This window comes from Mobula hypostoma, chromosome 19 (assembly GCF_963921235.1).
Source record: "Mobula hypostoma chromosome 19, sMobHyp1.1, whole genome shotgun sequence".
Classification (NCBI taxonomy): domain Eukaryota; kingdom Metazoa; phylum Chordata; class Chondrichthyes; order Myliobatiformes; family Myliobatidae; genus Mobula; species Mobula hypostoma.
The window spans coordinates 6,852,878-6,875,439 of record NC_086115.1 but is presented as its reverse complement, the minus strand read 5'-3'; the positions used below and the strand labels follow the sequence as shown (position 1 = coordinate 6,875,439).

Sequence of the window (22,562 nt, the reverse complement as noted above, 5' to 3'; positions counted from 1 at the left end):
CTTTTGCCTATCAACATTCCAGCTCTTAGCTCCATCCCTCCCCGTCCTATCTTCTCCTATCATTTCGGATCTCCCCCTTCCCCCTCCCACTTTCAATTCTCTTAGTCCTGACGAAGGGTCTCGGCCCGAAACGTCGACTGTACCTCTTCCTATAGATGCTGCCTGGCCTGCTGCGTTCACCAGCATTTTTTGTGTGTGTTGCTTGAATTTCCAGCAACTGCAGAATTCCTCGTGTTCGTGTCTTGCCAATTTGATTGAGTTTTTTGACAAGGTGGCAAGAGAGATTGATGAGGGTAAGGCAGTGGACGTTGTCTATACGGATTTTAGTAAGGTGTTTAACAAAGTCCCTCATGGAGGGTAATGCAGAAGATTAAGATGAATACGGTCCATGGCAAATTGGCTGTGTGGATTCAGAACTGCTTGTGCTCAGAGACAGAGGGTCGTGGTTGAGAGGACTTATTCGAGCTGGGGGTCTGTAATTAGTGGTGTTCCACAGGAATCTGTGCTGGGACCTCTGCAGTTTGTAATGTATATAAATGACCGGAATGAAACTGTAGATGGGTAGGTTGGTAAATTTGAGGATGATACCAAGACTGGTGGAGTTGTGGATAGTGTAGAAGACTGGCAAAGAATACATCACAATGTAGATCAGTTGCAGATATGGGCAGAGAAATATCAGATGGAGTTTAACCCAGATAAATGTGAGGTGTTACACCTTGGTAGGGCAAATGCAAGGACATAGTAAACTGTTAAAGGTAAGATCCTTAATAGTGTTGCTGAGCAGAGAGATCTTGGGATCCAAGTTCACAGCTCCTTGAAAGTACCTACACAGGTTGATAAGGTGAGTAAGACAGCTTATGGAATGTTTGCTTTTATTAGTCAAGGCACTGAGTTCAAAAGTCAAGAGGTTATGTTGCAACTCTTCTTAGGCCACATCTGGAGTATTGCACACAGTTCTGGTCACCCCACTATAGGAAGGATGTTGAGGATTTGGAGAGAGTGCAAAAGAAGTTTACCAGGATGCTGCCTGGTTTAGAGGGCGTGTGCTATCATGAGAGGCTGGATAAACCTTGGTTGTTTTCTCTGGAATGGAGTGAAAATCTGACAGAGGTTTATAAGATTATGAGAGGCACAGACAGAGTAGACAGAAAATATCTTTTTCCCAGAGTTGAAATGCCTAATACCAGAGGGCATGGGCATTGAAAGTGAGAAGGGTAAGCTCAAGGGGGATATGAGGGGTAAATTTTTTACTCAGAGAGTCGTGATTTCCTGTGCTGTTCTATGTTCTAAATTCCCACAAATTTTATTTCCTCTGGTTTCACCTCCTTACAGTTTGGTGTTTGGTATCTCACACTGGGAATGGATTCCCAACACCAATCATAGTCTGATAAATGGTTTAGGAGATTGCCTTATTGTCAGTTGGTTATGGAGATGTCATGGGGTCATAGAACAGAGAACAGTGCAGACCAGTACTGTGCTCGTCTGATATGTGTTCAATGTTCTATAATTACAAGAGATTGACAGTCCCTTAAGCCTTTCAGCCTTTGATGCTGTGTCAAACCTTTAACCTATTCCAAGATCATTCTAATGGTTCCCTCCGAGATAGCCCTCCCTCATTTTTCTTTCATCTGTGTTCCTATCTAACAGCCTCTTAAATGTCCTTAATGTATCTGCCTCTACCACCACCCCTGGCAGTGTGTTCCACATAATGACTGTTGCCCAGTGGTACTCACATCTACCGTGACGGAGTTGGTCTTGGCTAGAATCAGCTCCAGCCTAAGCAAGAACCTGGACCCACTGCAATTTGCCCATCACCACACGAGGTCTACTGCGGATGCAACCTCACTGGCTCTGCACTTGGCCTTGGATCATCTAGACAATTATTAAAACCTACTTCAGACTGCTGTTTATTGATTGTAGCTCAAAGATCAACACAATCATATGATCAGTTCTAATCAACCATCACCAAACCCTGGGCCTCTGTACCTCCCTCTGCAACTGGGTCCTTGACTTCATCACTGGGAGATCAATCTGTGCGGATCAGAAACAACATCTCCTCCTCACTGACAATCAACACTGGCACACCTCAGGGATGTGTGCTTAGCCCACTGCTCTACTCTCTCTACACCCATGACTGTGTGGTTAGGCACAGCCCAAACAACATCTATTGTATAAATCTGTCGACGAAACAGCTATTGTTTGGCAGAATTTCAGACAGTGATGAGGAGGTGTCCAGGAGTAAAACAGATCAGCTGGTTGAGTGGTGCCACAACAACAAGCTAGCACTTAACATCAGTAAGACTAAGGAATTGATTGTGGATTTCAGGAAGGGGAAGTTGAGGGACAGACACAAGTCCTCGGCGAGGGGTCAGAAGTGGAGAGAGTGAGCAGTTTCAAGTTCCTGGGTGTCAAGATCTCTGAGGATCTATCCTGGACCCAACGTGTTGATGCGATTACAAAGAAGGCATGACAGCAGCTATATTTCATGAGGAGTTTGAGGAGATTTCATATGTCACCAAAGACACTCGCACGTTTCTACAGTTATACTGTGGAGAGCATTCTAACTGGCTGCAGCACCATGTGGTACGGAGGGGCCACTGCACAGGATCGGAAAAGCTGCAGAAAGCTGTAAACTGAGCCAACTCCATCATGGGTACTCGCCTCCCCAGCACTGAGAGTGCCTTCAATAGGTGACGGCTCAAATAGGCGGCTCCATCACTAAGCATCCCACTCACCCAGGACATGTCCTCTTCTCATGGCTACCATCACAGAGGAGGTACAGGAGCCCAAAGACACCCACCCCATGTTTCAGAGATAGCTTCTTTCGCTCCAACATCAGATTCCTGAATAGACAATGAACCCATGAATGTTACCTCACCTTATATTTCCTCTCTTTTTGCACTATTTATTTAATTTATTCTATTTTTTTTTCCTCACCCCTTATGGCTGGTGTGTATGTGTATTTTCCCCTCAATCTCAGTTCCTCTACTGGAGTCCTGCAAACTTGAGGGTTCAGTGCAGTATCCCTGCTGTTCCTAGTACTGTGTCTTCTGGACCAAGATCTCAGATACTGTTCCCGGGATTTGTTGGAGCCACTCTCCCAGTCCAGATGTCACAGCTCCAAGTGCTCCAATCACCACCAAGATTGCTCTGGCTTTAACCTTCCACATCCTTTCTATCTGCTCTTTCAAGCCCTGGTATTTCTCCAGCTTTTCATATTCTTTCTTCCTGATGTTACTATCATTTGGGATTGCCACATCTATTGCCTTCTTCAGTTCCTTGTCCCATGTTACTATCTGTTGGCTGGCCCGACCTGCTTACCAGTCTGTGTCTGCAAGTCCCGCTGGACCTTAGCCCTGTCATTCTCCACGACCTTCCTGGGTGCTTCCCATTGGGACATGGAAGTGTCCAATCCTTCTCAGATGTTCCTGTGCACAATTCCTGCAACTTGGTTGTTCCGTTCCACGTAGTCTGTCCCTGCCTGCACCTTGCACCCTGTTACAACGTGCTGGATGGTTTCAGCAAATTCCTTGCACAGTCTGCATCTTGGGTCTTGTCTGGTGTGATAGACCCCTGCTTCTTTTGCCCCTGTGCAGAGCACCTGTTCCTGTGCAGCCATGAGCAGGGGCTCTCTGCTGTCCCTCAGCCCTGCCTTTTCCAGCCATTAGTAGGACTTTCTTACGTCAGCCACCTCTGATACCTGCGATGGGACATCCCGTGCAGTGGTTTGTCCTGCCATGGCCTCTGGTTCTCTGGCTCTGCTTCACCCACCTCCATTTCCATTATGCTTCTTACTGTAATTTTCTTTTTTATTACAGGTTGACCTCTGATTTTCCAGAAACTGATGGTTGGGCACCTCTTTTAATTCGGTTGAAATTACAAGACGTAGTTACAGGGCAGCCACCAGATAGCACTGTGTGTAGCGCCTGCAGTGTTGTCTATGGCAAGACTCACTTTGATAAAAGTACACTTTTTATTGTTTACATTACACTAGTTGGTGGTAGTCCCAATATTCTCTGCTTAATTTTTGCTTATTTTATGTATAAATTTAACCTTACCTATGGCTTCTAAGGTAAGTGCAAGTACCGGTAGTGGTGTCAAACGTAAACGTCAGTCCATATTGATCCAAGAGAAGGTTGAAAAATATTTTGTGCCAGAAGCCAAAGCACATTGCACGTCCATCAGGCTCCCCGATGATTGCAAAATTCTTCGTATTTTGGGTAACTGTTCATCTCACCTCAGAGCTGAACTCTGTGTAACCCCAAAACTAAGGAATACAGGTGTCCCCCGCTTTTCGAACATTCGCTTTACGAAACCTCACTGTTACGAAAGACCTACATTAGTTCCCTGTTTTCGCTAACAGAAGGTGTTTTCACTGTTACGAAAAAAGTAGCGTGCGAAAAAAAATCAGCGTGCGCCCCGAGCAGCCACTCTCCCCCAGATTCGGAATGGCATTCCCGCCAGCATTGCTTAAACACGTGCCTGTGAACAGCCGTTAGCAAGATGAGTCCTAAGGTATCGGAAAAACCTAAAAGAGCTGGTAAGGGTGTTACACTTAGTGTAAAACTAGACATAATTAAGTGTTTCGATCATGATGAACGAAGTAAGGACGAAGCGAGTTTGGCTTGTGGAAGTTGACGAAGATGATGTTGAAGAGGTTTTGGCATCCCATGACCAAGATATGATAGATGAAGAGCTGATGCAATTGGAAGAGGAAAGAATAACAATCGAAACCTCAATGTCCCACCACCCCAACACCCAGGCCGCGGACAGATACCGATGCGCGGAGAGTGCAGCGGTAGCCGGGAGGCACCCAGCACGTCATTAAGGAAAAAGCCGAAATAAACAAGCTAATTAATTAGGTGCCGCCTGGCACGTAAATGTCGGCCCAGATTAGAAGCGATTGCCGATTTCACTTGCCCTATGTAATTGGCTCTGATCTGGGCCGACATTTACGTGCCGGGCGGCACCTAATTAATTAGCTTGTTTATTTCGGCTTTTTTCTTAAAGACGTGCTGGGTGCCTCCCGGCTTCCGCTGTACTGCTGCATGCTTTGCGGATCGGGATCGGTTCGCTGCCCGGAGGGTGGGGGCCACTGCACTGCCCCAATCTCCGTCTCAGCCTAACACACTATCATCAGTGTGCTCGGCGCTGTCCCAATTCCGGTAAGTGAAACTACACTGTACATACATTATTTCTACTTTATTTTTATGTGTTATTTGGTATGATTTGGCAACTTCATAGCTTAAAGGTTACTGGAGAGAGTGTTTCTGCCGAGAGCGCTTGCGTGAGATTTTTGCTACGGAGAACAGTGCAGGCAATCATTGTAGAGAAGTATTTCTAATTTATATAGGCTGTGTATTTATCATATCATTCCTGCATTTACTATATGTTACTGTTATTTTAGGTTTTATGTGTTATTTGGCATGATTTGGTGGGTTATTTTTGGGTCTGCGAACGCTCACAAATTTTTCCCATATAAATAAATGGTAATTGCTTCTTCGCTTTACGACATTCCAGGTTACAAACCGTTTCATAGGAACGCTCTACCTTTGGATGGCGGGGGAAACCTGTACTGTGCTCTCTAAAGGCCAAGTGTCGTTCACTTTTCATGAAACGTCTGTTAGATGAGGTGAATGCTGGCAATTCTGTACAGACATTTATGAAAGAATTTAACATGAAGAATGTTCTTTGGTTCATTGCACGAGGATGGGAGAATGTAGAACCTTCAACATTAAAGAATAGCCGACATAAGTTGTGGCCTGCCTTGATGTTTGATAATGCGCCTGAAGAAAAGTGTGACGATGATTTTACGGGATTTCATGTGCCAAAAGAGAAAGTAGTTGTTCATGATTTGCATGCGTAAGCAAGAAGTGTTGCAGGACCTACTTTCAAAGATACAGCAAGTAGTGTTAATGAAGAAAATCTACGTGAGTGGATGATTGTCAACAACAAAACACCTGTTGTGCGTCACCTTATGGACTCTGAAATTATAGACTGTGTTCTGGATGTTGATAAAACACTGCAAGTGATGAAGATGGCAGCGATGGTAAAACGGGTGAAACTGGAAGAGTCACTATTGACAAGTTAATTGATTTACTGGGTGATTTAATCAAAGAATTAGAGAAACGTATCTTCATGACAGAACAAGAACGAATGAATTTTTATTTGATGCAAGAAAACTTACACAGGGAGAGATCAAAACACATGAAACAATTTTACCTGAAAGAAATGTTTAAAAAGATAACTGAGAAGCAGCATTCTTTGAAAGCACTGTAATTCATAAATATACATTAAATTTTTGTTTAATTAATAATCCTTTCTAACGTTCTACAGTCCATTTCTGCCATTATTATTGCCTGACCTCTTTTAATCTGGCAATAAGCGTTAATCTGGCAAGGCTCAGGAACCGAGGGTACTGGAAAATTGGTGGTCAGCCTGTGTTATGAATGGCAGTGTACTGTTGCAGCATAACAACAAATTTCGTGACATGTGCCAGTGCTATTAAATCTGATTCCATGAACCCACCACTCTATAAAAAAATGCTACCTCTGACACTCTCCTATACTCTCCTTCAATCACCCTAAATTTAAGCCCTCTCTTAGTAGCTGTTTCCACCCTGGTCCACTCTGTGAGTATTATTATCTTGCACACCACCGCACATCCTCCTTCGCTCCAAAGAGAAAATCCCCACCTCGTTTAACTACAACACAGTAACGAGCTCTGTAACTACTGAGTCTGTGCGACCATCAGCCACCCATTTCAGAATCAGAATCGACTTTATTGTCGCTGACACGTGTTGTGGAATTTATTGTTTTGTGGCAACACCATGGCATGAGGCACAAAGTAAGGTACAATTTAAATAAACAAACAAATACATAAATAAGTCGATAAGTAACAGAAAATGCAAAAGCGGAATAGTGAGATAGAGTTCATGCTGCATTCAGAAATCTAATGGTGGCGAGGAAGAAGTTGTTCCTGAAGCATTGAGTGTGCATCTTCAGGCTCCTGTACCTCCTCTCCAATAGTTGTAATGAGAAGGGGCATGTCTGGATGGTGAGGGACCTTAATAACGGATGCCACTTGAGACATTGTCTTTTAAAATATCCTCGATGCTGGCGAGGCTGGTGTCCATGTTGGAGTCTACAACACCCTGCACATTTTTCCGATCTTGTGCGTTGATACCTCCATGCCAGGTGGTGATGCAGCCAGTCAGAATGCTGTCTGTGGTACTTCTGTAGAAACTTTCAAGTGAGTTTGGTGATGTACATACACTAAACCACCAGTCCAATTCTGTCCTTTCCATATTCCCATCACCTTCACCCAATTCTAATCTAGGCACTGGGGGCAACTTACTGTGGCTAACTAACCTACCAGTTGGCAGGTCTGTAGGAGGGGGCCACAGCACCTGCAGGAAACTCTCGCGGTTATGGGAAGAACGTGCAAATTCCACGCAGACAGCACAGGAGGCTGGGATTGAACTCAGGTCATGTATCTGTGAGGCAACAACTCTATCAGCTGTACCACTCCGCCATATGAACCCACAGCTCTGAGTTTTAACCTGCTGGGTTAGGGCATCCTATCAGGATGTGTCATGGCTGGGTACGACAGCCACTCTGCTGGGTTAGGGCATCCCATCAGGATGAGTCATGGCTGGGTACGACAGCTACTCTGCCCATGACCACAAGAAACTGCAGGGAGTTGAGGGTTGTAAGATGGCGCCGGTAACCAACACAACTAATGGCGGCGTCCTGCAAGCTGTTCACGAAACAACTTCTTTTCTTTCCAGGAGCCTGCAATTTACAGTCTGATGATGTGACTGAACGATCTGGGCTTTTTGCTATCTCCATGGGAATTCAGCATGGTTGAGAGCGAGGTTGAGAACGGAGACTGCGGCCTAATGGCAGAGCACGAACCCACGATCAGCTCCAATTCTTGACCAAATCGCCGATTAAAGCTTTGAGCAAGATTGAAACCAATGAGGACGAGAGCCGAAGGTGAGCTGGTGCTCAGCACCATCTGCCTGTGTTCAACCCGTCATCCTCATCCTCACCCTCTCGCTCGCCGCTGCTGGAGGAAGGTGCAAGAGACTTAGGTCTTGGGCAAGGTTTGATTGCAGCAGTTTATGCATTGGACTCATTTTGTGAGGACTCTGCAGTTCATGCTATACGTGTTTTTTGTTTCTGGTTACCCCTTTCCTTGTTGCTGTTTTGCGAGATTTAATTGGGGCAGACTGGCAGGCAAGAAACAACACAGCACTAACTAACCGAACTGAACTAAACTGAACATCCCTAGACTGTTTCAAGGACTCTGTGGTTGATGTTTAAAGTTCTGTGTGTTATTTGTTTGTGTTTTTTTTGCCATATGAGTGATTTCTTCTAATTTTTGCACTTTGGGTGTTTGATATTTTCCACAGTATTCCTTTGTTTCCTGGCTGCCTGCAGGAAGACTGATCTCAGAGTTGTACACTGCATACATACATCTTATAAATAAATGTATACTGCATACATACATTGGTAATAAATGTATACTGCATACATACGTTGGTAATAAATGTACTTTGAACTTTGACAGTTGTGTGCACATCTCAGCACATGGAATCCAGCCTCCCCTCCATGAACTCTTTCCACACCTGCTTGCCACCTAATCATAATCAACGATCCCACAGCGGGCATTCTCTCTTCTTGAGAGTTCCCGGGTGTCAAGATCTCTGAGGATCTAACCTGGTCCCAACATACTGATGTAGTCATAAAGAAGACAAGACAGTGGCTATACTTTATTAGGAGTTTGAAGAGATTTGGTATGTCAACAAATACACTCAAAAACTTCTATAGTTGTACCATGGAGAGCATTCTGACAGGCTGCATCACTGTCTGGTATGGAGGGGCTACTGCACAGGACCAAAAGGTTGTAAATCTAGTCAGCTCCATCTTGGGCACTAGCCTACAAAGTACCCAGGACATCTTTAGGGAGCAGTGTCTCAGAAAGGCAGCGTCCATTATTAAAGACCTTCAGCACCCAAAACATGTCCTTTTCTCACTGTTACCATCAGGTAGGAGATACAGAACCCTGAAGGCACACACTCAGCAATTCAGGAACAGCTTCTTCCCCTCTACCATCCAATTTCTAAATGGACATTGAAGCTTTAGACACTACCTCACTCTTTTTTAATACACAGTATTTCTGGTTTTGCACATTTAAAAAAAAATCTATTCTATATACGTAATTGATTTACTTGTTTATTTATTATTATGTTTTATCTTATTATTATTATTTTTCTCTTTTGCTGCTAGATTATGTATTGCATTGAACTGCTGCTACTAAGTTACCAAATTTCATGTCACATGCCAGTGCTAATAAACCTGATTCTGACTCTGATTCTGATCCCTGTGCCAATCGGGATCTAATACGCCCACCCAGCTTTAGAACAGCTTATATCACACTGTTATAAGCTGATTGCATGGACCTCTTCCACATTAAAGATGAACTCATGACTTCACGTTCAAAGTTGTCATGCCCTTTACACATTATTGTCAATCTGCACTGCGTTTTCTCTAGTTATAACACTATATACTGCATTCTGTTGTTGCTTTGCTCTTTGCACTACCTAAAAGTACTTAATGTTTTGCAATTATCTGTAAAACTCAGTGTAACTTGGTACATGCAGCAATATCAATGAGGAGAGAGCATTAACAGGCAGACAATGGTTGAAAATAATTGGTGCAGAATTAGACGGGAATCAGATTTTTTTGTCTCCCAGTTGGTGGTGGGAATTTGAGGCTGGCTGCCTGAAAAATAATCTTTTCCAACTAAAATATATTAAAATATAACACTTGGAAATTTGTCAAAGGCGCACGTTAATGTGGCAAGACTATTCGCATTGTTGAAGAGCATTCAAATCACCACAGCATAACATTTCCTTCTGATTACTATCATTAGTACAAGGTCTCAAACAAGGGTTGATGAATCTCCAGAGCTATTTATTAGCCTAATAGCTCCAGAGAAGGAGAGAAAGGGAGGGGATTGGCATGCAAGAGGAATTCATTACTAGCACTCTCACCCCCAGGTCAGAAGGTCGTGGATTCAGAGTTCAAAGTTCAAGGTAAAGTTTATTATGAAAGTACATATATGTTACCATATACTAACTTGAGATTAAATTTTTTGCAGGCATTTACAGAAAATAAAGAAATACAATAGAATTTATTTAAAAAACTACAGATAAGCAAAGACACAAACAATCAATATGCATAAGAAGACAAATAGTGCAAATAAAAAATTAATACTGAGAACATGAACTGTAAAGAGTCCTTGAAAATGAGCCTGTGGTTTGTGGAGTCAATTCGGAGTTGTGGTGAGTGGAGTTCTCCATGCTGATTGTTGTAGCGTAGGAACTGTTCCTGAAACTGGTGGGGTGAGACCTGCTGCCTGATGGTAGTGGTGAGAAGAGGGCACGGTCCGGATGGTGGGGGTTTTTGATGGTTGATACTGCTTTCGTGTGACAGCGTTCCATGCAAATGTGCTCGGTGGTGGGAGGACTTTGCCCAGGATGGACTGCACTGCATGCACCACTTTCTGTAGAATTTCTGTTCCTGGGCATTGGTGTTTCCATACTGGGCCGTGATGCAACCAGTTAGGATAATCTCCGCTGTGCACCTGTTGAAGTCTGGTAAAGTTTTCAGGCTTCATTCTGGAAATTTGAGCACAAAGATTTATGTTGAGCTCCAGTGCTCACTATGGGACTGCCAGAGATGTTAAACCAAAACCCAGTCTACTCTCTCAAGTAGACAGAAAGGATCCCATGGATACTGTTTACAGCAGAACAGTGAGGTTTTCGCAGAATCCTGGTCAACAATATCACTGGATCATAGAGTCTAAGATGGGAGTCATACATGGAAAACAGGTCCTCTGAGCCAATTCACTCAAACTGACCAAGACTTCTGTCCAAGCTAGTTCCATTTGCATATACATCCAAACCCTTTCTATCCACTTACCTGTCAAGTGCCTTCTAAACCGTGTAATTGTAGCCACTCCACAGATTCTGCTGGCACGCTCTACCCACCACCCTCTGTGTGAAGAAGTTGCCCATCAGATCCATTTTAAATCTTTCCCTTATCACCTTAAATCATTGTAGTCTAGATTTTGGCTGCCCTAGCCCAGGAAAATGTGTGGCTACCCACCTTATTTGTCCTTCTGAGACACTGAGTTCCTTCATTTCCTCCGGGTCTTGTTCCAGAATTCCAGCATCTGCAGACTACTGTGTTCCCATTTTAAAGGGTAGTACTACTTAGAATCAGAAAGTATTTACAACTCAGATGCTAAGCTGTTTCAGCAGGATCCACCCAATAGATGAAGAGATCAAAATTTCATCTTTATTGCACAAGAAGTTCATTCAAGAATCTTATAGAAACTGCCCTTGAGTCAAGGTATAAATGGTTTAAACAGAGATGGAAATCTAATGGAGGTTGAAACCTAAAAATTCGGGGCCGGGGGGAGGTGGGGAAGCAAGGTAAGGTAGATGTTAAGATGCTTCCATTATTGTAGAGGTCTTCAATCAGAAGATGTAGACTAGGTAAGGATTAGGGGCATTTGTGTACGAAAACTCTTCCCAGAGGATGGTGAATTTCTGGAATTCTCTACCCCAGATCATTGCTGTGGATGCTGGTGTAGGTAAAGAATAAGATGATAGTTTTGTGAGATCATGGGATTGAGAATTATGGGGAACTGGTGTAGGAGATGGGACAAGGTCCGGGCACAAAGGCCATGATCATGGTAAATGGTGGGGTAGGTTTGAGGGGCTGAGAGGCCTACTCTGTCTCCTATTTTCTGATGTTTCATGTATTCAAACTTAACACAGGGTAGACAGTATGAAACTTTTCCACTAGATAGGTAGGTCAGCAACCTCAAGTCATATAGTTAAGGCACAAGAGATGCAAATTCTGCAGATGCTGGAAATCTTGAGCAACACATACAAAATGCAATAGGAACTCAGCAGGTCAGGCAGCATCGATGGAGATGACTAGGCTGAGATCCTTCTTCAGGACTGGAGAGGAAGAGGGCAGAAGATAGAGCAAAGTTAATGCAACCTACAAAGGAACATAGGGGTAGACAGGGACAGTTCCTTTTTGATTTTGAACGCATTGCCTGAAACAGCAGATTCCATGGTCATTTCCAAGGGGAATTTGATTAATACATGAAAAGGTAGAATCTGTAATGCTGCAGAGAGACGACAGAAGAGCAGGTCAAACTGGCTCATGAATAAACTGTGCAAATTGCTTCCAACACGTCCCACATCAGTACGGTGACCACACTGAGTGGTTAAGAGCTTTGGGATGGTCTGAGGTCATAAAGAGTATGAGTTAAATGTTTTAAATGTGTGCTCTTTACTATGGTTTTCAATTTAATCAATATATCCAGTAGATCTTGGCATGCACAATAACAGACTTCTTCACCGTACCTTTGTTAGTGATCTTGGTAGGGGACTGTTCCCATGGCGATGTGCCTTGCAAATGAAAAATGAAGCAGAGAGTACAGTGACTCGACTGACAATGCACTCCGGACTGGGCTGGCTGCTGAGGTTTATTATTTTTAACAAATTAGATGAAAAGGAAGGCAATGAACCTCAGGTTTTCTCAAGTATGGAACGTCTATTGTACATTTAGTAGAAGGGCAATAAGAACACACTCCTAATCTCTCTCCATAGGAATTCAGATGGCTCCAGTAAGACTAGTCTAGTAGGCTATGGGAGGTGCTTATCCCCGAGACTCAACAGCATCTATGGAGAGGAAAAAACACAGACCATAAGACATAGAAAATAGAACAGTACAGGCCCTTCAGCCAGCAATATTGTGCCAACCCTTTAACCTACTCAATGATCAAATTAATCCATCTCTGCCAAATAGCTCTTCATTTTTCTTTCATCCACATGTCTGAGTCTCTTAAACATCCTTATTGTATCTGCCTCTACCACCACCACTGGCAGTATGTTCCAAGTTCCCACCACTCTCTTTACAAAAATAACACCTCTGACATACCCCCCCCCCCATATTTTCCTCATAGCACCTGAACATTATTCTCCCTTGTATTAGATGTTTCCGGCCAAGACCTTGCATCAGGAACGGATGAAGTGAGTACTGACCAAGGGTCTCGGTCGGAAATGTCGACTGTTCGTTTTTCTCCACTTGCAGGGTTCCTCCAGCATTTGGTGTATGCTGCTCAAGACTTCCAGCGCTGCAGAATTTCTTGTGCCTCTCCCTGCTCCTCGCTCCTCGGTGCCCCGTGCTGGAAATTTGGATGAGGGAAGAATCCAGCTGAGAGACAGTGTTACTCAGCATCCTGGTTGAAGGGTGACCTTTGATTCATTCTCTAGGTTTGTGTATGAATCACGTTCCGCTGGCAGAGGCAGAGAAAGGCATATGGTATTGCAAACTCATTGCTCCACCTGAGCTCACACTTACACACCCTCGGGGGACGGGAGGAGAGACAAAGAAGGAGCCCTCACTGGAAAATACTTCAGCATTAAGACAGTTTGTAAACCTGTAAGCTGGTTTTTGAGCTGAATCTGGAAACGTAGCGTACAGGGAGCAAAGTAGGGGGCTGAGGACGCAGCCTTGTGGGACACAAGTGTTGAAAATAATTGTTGGGGAGGCTTTGCATCCTCACTGCTCATGGTCTGCTGGTCAGTTCACAAACTGCCCTTAAGATGAAAGCAGAAAATGTCAGAAACACCAGTATCTGTGGTGAGTGAAACCAATTACTGTATCAGGTCAAGGACCTTTAGTTGGAATTGGGAAAGGAAGGCACATTAGTTTTAAGTAGCAGAGAAGGTGGGAGGAAGACATAAGAACCTCAAAGCCCCCTGCCCCCTCCCCCAAGCAGCATCAACCTCCCCCCTCCTCACTCATTCTAGAATAAAGCATCCACATTCCCACCACGCACCATGCCAGCAACAGCAAAGCCCTCAGAGAGAGACCATGGTCTATAGTACATAAAAGCTAACTGTTAGCGACATCCCACAAGCTCTCTCTCTCACTGACAAGTGAGAAACAGATATCGCTCCTCCCACAGCGAGAGGGGAGACAACAGCCGCTATTTTGATGCTACAGTCAGTCTGAAGCGTTGCTTTTCAATTTGAGTCCTCCAACTCGCGATTTGGCAAATTGGTTACTGAGTGCAGAGCCCCCTGACAGCCACTCTCACTGTCTTCGATGATCCCACTCCCGCTACTCTTCGGAATGCAACACTGCCGAGAAAGCGTGTCCGCAGGGGCTGTGCAAGGCCTGAAGTCACCTGGACATACAGAAACACGACCGACTGGCGAGCTGCAAGAACAGGATCACGCCGTCGTGCAGAACTGCAGATTTGAATGCCACTGTAGATCAAAGACCCCGACAGGACCCCAACCACCCTGAAAAGGAAAGTAGAGACATTCGAATAGGAGGAGTTTAACTGCTTTGCTGATGAGCTGGGAGAAGTCACCCGTTGCGCCATCCTTAGCTCCCACATTCCCACAAGATGTGCGATGTTTTGCAAATAACACATTAGGATATGTTCATGAAAATGTTGGCTCCTCATAATCCTTCCCACACTCTGACTGCAGATCACCCCGAGGTAACGAGTGGATTCCGTGAGCTGATTTTTGTCCATAGGTCAGAAAACACACAAAAGTGACTCCATATGTTTACACACTTTCACAGTTTTATAGCATACGGTCTCAAAAACACATTAGATGGATAAGGAAGAACGGTTACCAAAAATGGAGAAAGAAAGGGGAAACTAATTCTAACAACAGGAATTCTGCAGATGCTGGAAATTCAAGCAACATACATCAAAGTTGCTGGTGGACGCAGCAGGCCAGGCAGCATCTATAGGAAGAGGCGCAGTCGACGTTTCAGGCCGAGACCCTTCGTCAGGACTAACTTTGCAAGAATGAGTGTATGTACATTGGACTTTTGACCATAATATCAAGGAAGCTGGATCATATGTAGGCTGTCTATATTTTGGGTGGGCACTTGTAACCCCCCCCCCCCGATAGTGTGCATTCTTTTTTTTAATGACATTCCCAAAATGGTTGTTTAGAATGATAACATTGATTCCTCATAAACCTTCCCACGCTGTGACTGTGGACTATCCGAGGGTAACAAGTATTTGTCTTTATTGTAATCTTGTTCATTACAAATCCAAAGCAAAAGCGATTCTGCAGATGCTGGAAATCTAGAGCAACACACACTAAAATGCTGGAAGAGCCAAGCAGGTCAGGCAGCGTCCAGGAGAGCAAGAAACAGACAACACTTCAGGCTGCGATCCTTCGTCAGAACCCTGTTTCTGAGGCTGGCTTTTGTGATGGGCTTTCTGTATCTCCCTTTGTGATGGTGGGCTGAGCAGTTGCTGTACCAAGCTGTGTACACCCAGTTACAATGCTTTCTGTCATCATCATCATCATCACGTGCCGTGTTGTACGACGTAGACAATCATGGCCTCAGAAGCCGAGCGATTGCTGTACCAAGCTGGGGACATCCAGCTACGATGTTTTCTACATTGCATCTATAAAAACAGATCAGTTTATTATCACTGCCATGTGTTGTGAAAGTTACTATTTTCTGGCAGCAGTAATGGACAGGACAAAAATACAATATGCTACAACAACAAAAAATAGTGGGAAAGTGGAACAGTAAGATAGTGTTCATAGGTTCATGGACCTATGAATCTGATGGCAGAGAGGAGGAAGCTGTTCCTAAAACACTGGGTGTCTGCTTCCAGGCTCCTGTACCTCCTCCCTGACGGTGGTAAAGTGAAAGGTCACATTCTGGAAAGCGAGGCTACTCGGTGATGGCTGCTGCCACCTTGAGGCACTGCCTTTTGAAGAAGTCCTCCATGGTGGGGAGGGTTGTGCCTGTGATGGAGCTGGCTGGGTCTGCAATTCTCCGCAGCCTCTTTCAAACCTGGAGCCTCCATACCAGACGGTGATGCAGCCAGTCACAACGCTCTCCATGGTACGTTAAAGAAATTTACTGGGGTCTTTGATGAGTTGTCAAATCTCCTCATGACTCTGTTGAAGTATAGTCACTGAGAGTCATCAAAACCACAGCACATGGGTGAAAACACACCAAATTTCTTTAGCCTTGTGAGTGCTTGAGATCTTTCTTAGCTAGAGCATCTGTGTGGTTGGCTAAGGATATTTACACCGAGGAACCTGAGGTCTCGGCCATCTCCACCTCAGTAACATTGATACAGATGGGGGCATACATTCCACTTCAAAAGTTCAAGCCATGGTACCTTGGCTTTAAAGCTAAGTAAATTGTACCTGGTGGCAGGGTGGAGATACGTCCCTACCAGAGGAGGTATAAAGTGTTCCTTCCCTCAGGTTACCCACGGGCAAGGTAGGTATTGCACCTGCTTAGCTCAACGGCCCCACCCCCCCCCGAAGATCAGGGTGACAGGAAGCCATGGGAGCAGGTGGTGGATGGTCATATGGGCAGCTGGTGCATATCACAAGTTCAGTGTTGACAAGAGGCCTAGGCAAGGACGGTAAGGGCCCAAGTACTGGAGTGTCCAAGACTCGACTTAAGACACGATTTTGAGATTGAGATGAGAGCAGGCTTCTTGTCTAGATGCTAGATGAAAATTCAAATGAGACAGAAATCCAAAACGCAATGGCAGACGGAACTAGAATTGTGCTGACGATTGAGCACTGAATCTGAGCTCTTTATATATTAAAATCCTGGCATCAAAACATGGCCGCCAGTGAGTGGAGCCGGCCTGTATTGTTAAAGGGGCAGTACTAGCTATCCATACTCCAGAGAATCGGAATGACTAAACCCCAGAGGCCGGCACAATCGGGTATGTACCTCCCCTACGGCCAACTCCTGACAGCCCTGACTTCTCGGAGTGACCTTGATGGTAATCATAGATCAGGGCCGGGTCCAGGATGTCCTTTTCTGGGACCCAGCACTATTCCTTGGGTTCAAGCCCTTCCCCAGTCAACGAAGAACTGCCAAACAACCCGAACGCTTTGTCAATTCTCTTTATGGTGAAACCCTGTTCCCCATCAACAAACAAGAGAAAATCTGCAGATGTTGGAAATCCAAGCAACACACACAAACTGCTGGAGGAACTCAGTAGGTCAGGCAGCATCTATGGAAAAAAGTACAGTCAATGTTTTGGACCGAAACCCTTTGGCAGGACTGGAGAAAAAATGCTGAGGAGTAGATTTGAAAGGTGGAGGAGGTGGGAGAGTAACACCAGGTGATAGGTGAAACTGGAGGGGGAGGGGGGTGGGATGAAGCAAAGAGCTAGGAAGTTGATTGATGAAAGAGTTAGTAGGCCATGGAAGAAAGAAAAAGGCGGGGGGAGCACCAAAGGGAGGTGATGATCGGGCAAGGAAACAGCATGAGAGTGGGACAAGGGGATGGGAAATGGTGAACGGGGGGGGGGAGGCATTACTGGAAATTTGAGAAATCGATGTTCATACCATCAGATTGGAGGCTAATCAACAAATCTGGGTGGTGGCAGAGCTGGTGGTGGTGGGGCTAGGGGCTAAAAGACTGGTATTCACAGTTTTCAACTTGGATGTATGGAAGGTAGGATTGATTTTAAAGGTCTTGGGGAGCTGCAATGTGTAAGCTATCAAGTTCACTTTCTTAAGAACTTTGAATGGTCCAATGAACTTGAGCCATTTTTCTATTCTCCATCTGGAGAGGCAAATCTTGAGCAGACAACCAGACATTTTGGCCAGGCTGCAAAGCTGGTCCCTGTCCTCTCTTACAGTTGGCCTTCAGTCTGGCCTTACGGGTAGAGGTGAACGAAATCTCCCTCGCCCTAGTCCAGTTCTCTTTGCAGTGTCGGACAAGATCTTTGGCAGCATGAACCCCAACCTTGGCCTCTTGCTCAGGGAGGAGTGGCAGAGGATACCCAAAATGGCATTTGAACAGGGACATCCCATGCACAGAAAGTTGTTGGTGACCTTTGCCCACATCAAATGGTCATATCACTCATCCAGTTTTTCTGAGGCCAGGCATCTTAGAGTTCAGAGTTCATTCCATATCCCAATTCACTCGCTCTATCTGACCATTGGACTGCAGGTGAAACCCAGAGGAAAGACTCACTGCAGCCCCGATCAGCGGACAGAATGCCCCCAAAAAACACGACGCAAATTGTGGGCCACAATCCGACACAATGTCCACTGGAAATTTGTGGACCCTGATGACCTAGTGAAGGACAATCTCAGCTGCCTCCACCACTGGTGTTAGTTTGTCCAATGCCATGAGTTGAAAATCAATCCACAATGACTGTCTTCCCCTTGCAAGGGAGAAGACTCATGACAAAGTCCATGGAGATGTGTGCCCATGGTCTGTCCAGAACAGGTAGAGGGTGACGGAGCCCCTGAGGCTGTGTGTGCGGCTTCGTATGTCAGCACATATTGTTGGACCTCTTTAGCCATTCCAGGCCACCTGTATCTCCTCTTAATGAACTTGAGAGTTCTGGCGACCCCTGGGTGAGCAATTATTCTAGATACAGGTTCCCATTGAAAATCCTTACACCTGACAGAGCTTGGGAGTCTTCCCTTGTGCCTGGGCCCTGCATGCACGTGCGTAGATTCCCTAATGAATGGGCATTATCACCGTAGTTTGGGGCAAAATGGAGGCAGGGGTAGGCTGTTCCTCTTTTTCGGTCAATTAAACTGCATACTGACTGACTACCTTGACGCACCTTCATCAGACGGTCCGAGGCTCCATTAGCCCTGTCAGGATGATGGAACATCCTCTTCCTAGCATTCATGAATTCCTCCGAATCCGAGCAAATCTCCGACCTCCATTCCCAATGCGTGGTGGCCCAGGCCCAGACCCAGGGCTCTCCTGGTCAGGAGAGAGATCACGAAGGCCACTTTTCGCACTCTATAGGAAACTGGAAAGGCTGGAATTCAAACACCAACAAACACTGAGTGAGGAAGCCGCTGTAAGAACCCCAGTCACCGCCGAATCGCTTTGGGGTCGGAAATAGACTGATTCTGCAGTGTGACCAACAGCCCCACCCGAGCGAGTCTGGCTTCCTCTTTCAGTAGTTGGCGCCTGGCGATCTGGAGGCTGAGTATCTCCAGGCTCTGGATAGAAATTTTCTCTCTGCGGCTAGCCGCCGCTGACAAGAGGCTCTGATACTCTGCTGGGCCTGTGTGTGGCTCACTCACACCGTGACGAGAGGCCTAGGCGAGGATGGTTGAGACTCAAGTGTTGGAGTATCCAAGACAAGAATCGACATGGTTTTGAGATTGAGACGAGAGCAGGGTTCTTGACTAGATTCTAGATGAGAATCCATATGAGACAGAAATCCAAAAATGCAATTGCAGACTGAACTAAAGTTGAGCTGATGACTGAGTTCAGATGCTCTTTAAATATTAAAATCCTGGTGCCAAAACATGGCTGCCAATTAGCAGAGTGGGGCCTGAATCGTTAAGAGGGCTGCTCCAGCTATCCATACTCTGGAGAATCAGAGTGTCTAAACCCGTGAAGCTGACGTGGTTGGGTGTGTACCAAAACATTCTGGTCATGTGATCACTGACACCAGGCAGACTATGTGGAGAATATTGTGAAATGTTGGGTTCACCTGTGTTGTAAAGACACTGCCCGGGCGAGCCACTTCTGTAGAAAAGTTTGCCAAAAACAATCAGACCATGGAGATCCTGATTGTCCACATCATACAAGGTGACACATAATGATGATGATAGTGAAACCACAGCAGATAATAGTGAATCAAGGGCACAGATAACACCTTTAATGGAAAGAAACATCTGCAAGGCAGAGACTGACCAATGGCTAATATTAGAACTTGGCAAGTTACCATGACTTTATAGAAGTTTCCATGACTCTAGTTATATTGAACATCACTCACTCTAATGGTCATAGTGGTTTCAAACCATTTAGTCAAAGAACTTTCCAGGAGATCCTGAGAAATCACCTGTCAACTTGATACATGGCCTTTTAAAATAATTATTTGGCTGCTTTTCAACTGAATTATTCTGAGGAAAGTAAACAGTGTGGTTTTGTTTAGTTAGCTGACTGACAGGTTCAGTTACAGCTGCAGATTGATAAGCCTTTGGCAGTTCTCAGCAGTAGTCGCTTATAGAAACAAATGGAAAACTAATTTCCTTCTTAGAGGTGAACAGTAGATGCTTTTAACTCCTCTTAGGGTAACAAGGTAAGTTAGTCACAGGGTGGTGCAGTACAGACGGAAGTCTTTTGAGTATGCTGTAAGTAGCCCGTAGGTAATGAACAGCTTCTGTTCTTAGCAACATCCTTCAGTTGATTTTGTTCAAAGTCAGAATATACACAAAAAACACACAATATGGTAACCACACTTCCACGGGAATGGCATCAAAAGCTCTTAAGACTTATAAGACAGAACAATTTCTAAACATAGAGAGTGAGAAAGGGAGAGAGGAAATTAGTTCTGTTGTTCGTTTGAACAAATGTAGCAATTTGTGTAACACCATTACAGTACCAGCTGTAAAGATCGGGGTTCAATTCCCGCCACCGTCTGTAAGGAGTTTGTACGTTGTCCCCGTGATCACGTGAGTTTTCTCTGGGTGCTCTGGTTTCCTCCCACATTCCAAAGACGTACGGGCTAGTTGAATAATCAGACGGTGTGGGCTCGTTGGGATGGAAGCACCTGTTACTGTACTATATCTGTAAATGAAATTAATAAAGTAAGCTCCCACCAACCAGAAAATACACATTTTAACAACATCTGTGGGGAAATAGATATTGAAAGATCTTCCTTGTTGTGCTCCACTATTTTTGTCCACTTGAGAGAGCAGGAAGATTTAATATCCCACCAAAAGCACGTTCCTTTCAACAGAGCAGGGCTCCCTGAATGACACACACCGGACATTGTAAACCTGTGTGAACAAGTCTCTGAGATGGGATTTGAACCCACAAGTTCATGCCTCAGAAGGCAAGGTATTTTAGGACAGGTGGTGGGTATTTGTTGCCGACATATTGGGCAGTCAGTCCAATGAAATGGTAGTGCAGAAATGTGCTGGATTAACATTGTCAGGGAAACTGTACACTTTCGGAAGTGGTGATGACGTAATTGTAGTCTGTAGACAGTTACACATATATTGAGATGTACAGAGAAAGGAAGTGAAAATGGAGATGGGCCACTGATCAGCCATAATATTATTGATTGACAATTTGCCAAGGGACTAAAAGGCCCTGATATTCCTTGGTTAGTTTTTCCAGATCTGTAGCTAGTATGTTGCTCAAGGTTTCCAACATCTGTCAAATCTTTTTTATCCAAGAAATGGAGCCCACTCTTTCTGTAGAGAGTGGAAAAAAATCGTCATCAACCTTGATTATTTTAATAATGGCAGTGACAGCTTCAGAAATGTGCCTTGGAAGATGTTCGCTCGTTATTCCCAGGCTGTTTTCCCTGTGGGTTTAGTCTGGCAATTGAGGCCAAGCTCATGGGGTATGGTATTTGAAGCCCAGAGCAGACCAGTTGTCTGGGTGATCTACATGAAAAACACCAACAGATTCTGCACATGCTCAAAATCTTGAGCAACACACACAAGATTGCGGAGGAACTCAACAGGTCAGACAGCATTATTAGAAGGGAATAAACATACAACATTTTGGGCTGAGAGGCTGAATTGTTTTCTGTGAATTATTACACCCATTCCATTATAGAAACTGCCTGTGTAAAGATGTGTGTCATACTTGCACCTTCCTGCAAGTCAGAGCAGTCGCTTAGGTAATTGTCAATCGGTTCATTATCGTCATATGTACTAGCTACAGAGAAAGACTTACTCATCCAGAGAGATCATTCCATACACTTTGCACTCAACATCAGTAAGACCAAAGAACTGACTATGGACTTCATAAAGGGCAAGATGAGGGAACACACGCCCGTCCTCACAGAGGGATCAGAAATGGAAAGGTAAGCATTTTCAAGTCCTGGGTGTCAATATCTCTGAGGATTTATCCTGGACCAAACATATCGATGCAGCTACAAGGAAGGTATGTCAGCAGCTATATATCATTGGGAGATTGAGGAGAATTGGTTTGTCAGCTAAAACACTCAAAAATTGTTGCAGATGTACCAGAGAGAGCATTCTGACTGGTTGTGTCAACATCTGGTACGGGGGGTGGGCCAATGCACAAGGTCGAAGTAAGCTGCAGAGAGTTGTAAACTTTATCAGTACTGACCTCCACAGGAGCCAGGACATCTTCAAGGAGCGATGCCTCAGAAAGGCGGCGTCCATCATTAAGGACCCCCGTCATGTCTTGTTCTCATTGTTACCATCAGGGAGGAGGTACAGGAGCCTGAAGACACACACTCAACGATTCAGGAACAGCTTCTTCCCCTTTGCCACCAGATTTCTGAATGGACATTGAACCCGTGAACATTACCTCACTACTTTTTTATTTCTATTTTTGCATTACTTATTTATCTATTTAATATATAGTTACTGTAACTCATGGTGTTTTCTCTATTAATATGTACTGCATTGTACTGCTGCCATAAAGTCAACGGATTTCACAACATATGCTGGTGATATTAAACCTGATTCT

At 44.7% G+C, this 22,562-nt stretch overlaps 1 long non-coding RNA gene across 1 annotated transcript; it reads right to left on the bottom strand.

Moving 5' to 3' along the window:
- Positions 1-10,169: 10,169 nt before the first annotated feature.
- LOC134358654 (uncharacterized) lies at positions 10,170-22,332 on the bottom strand. The gene is made up of 4 exons (XR_010020915.1): positions 22,197-22,332; positions 20,491-20,675; positions 12,455-12,772; positions 10,170-10,687 (listed from the first exon to the last, which is right to left on the bottom strand). It is a non-coding gene; the product is annotated as an uncharacterized LOC134358654 (long non-coding RNA).
- Positions 22,333-22,562: the final 230 nt, after the last annotated feature.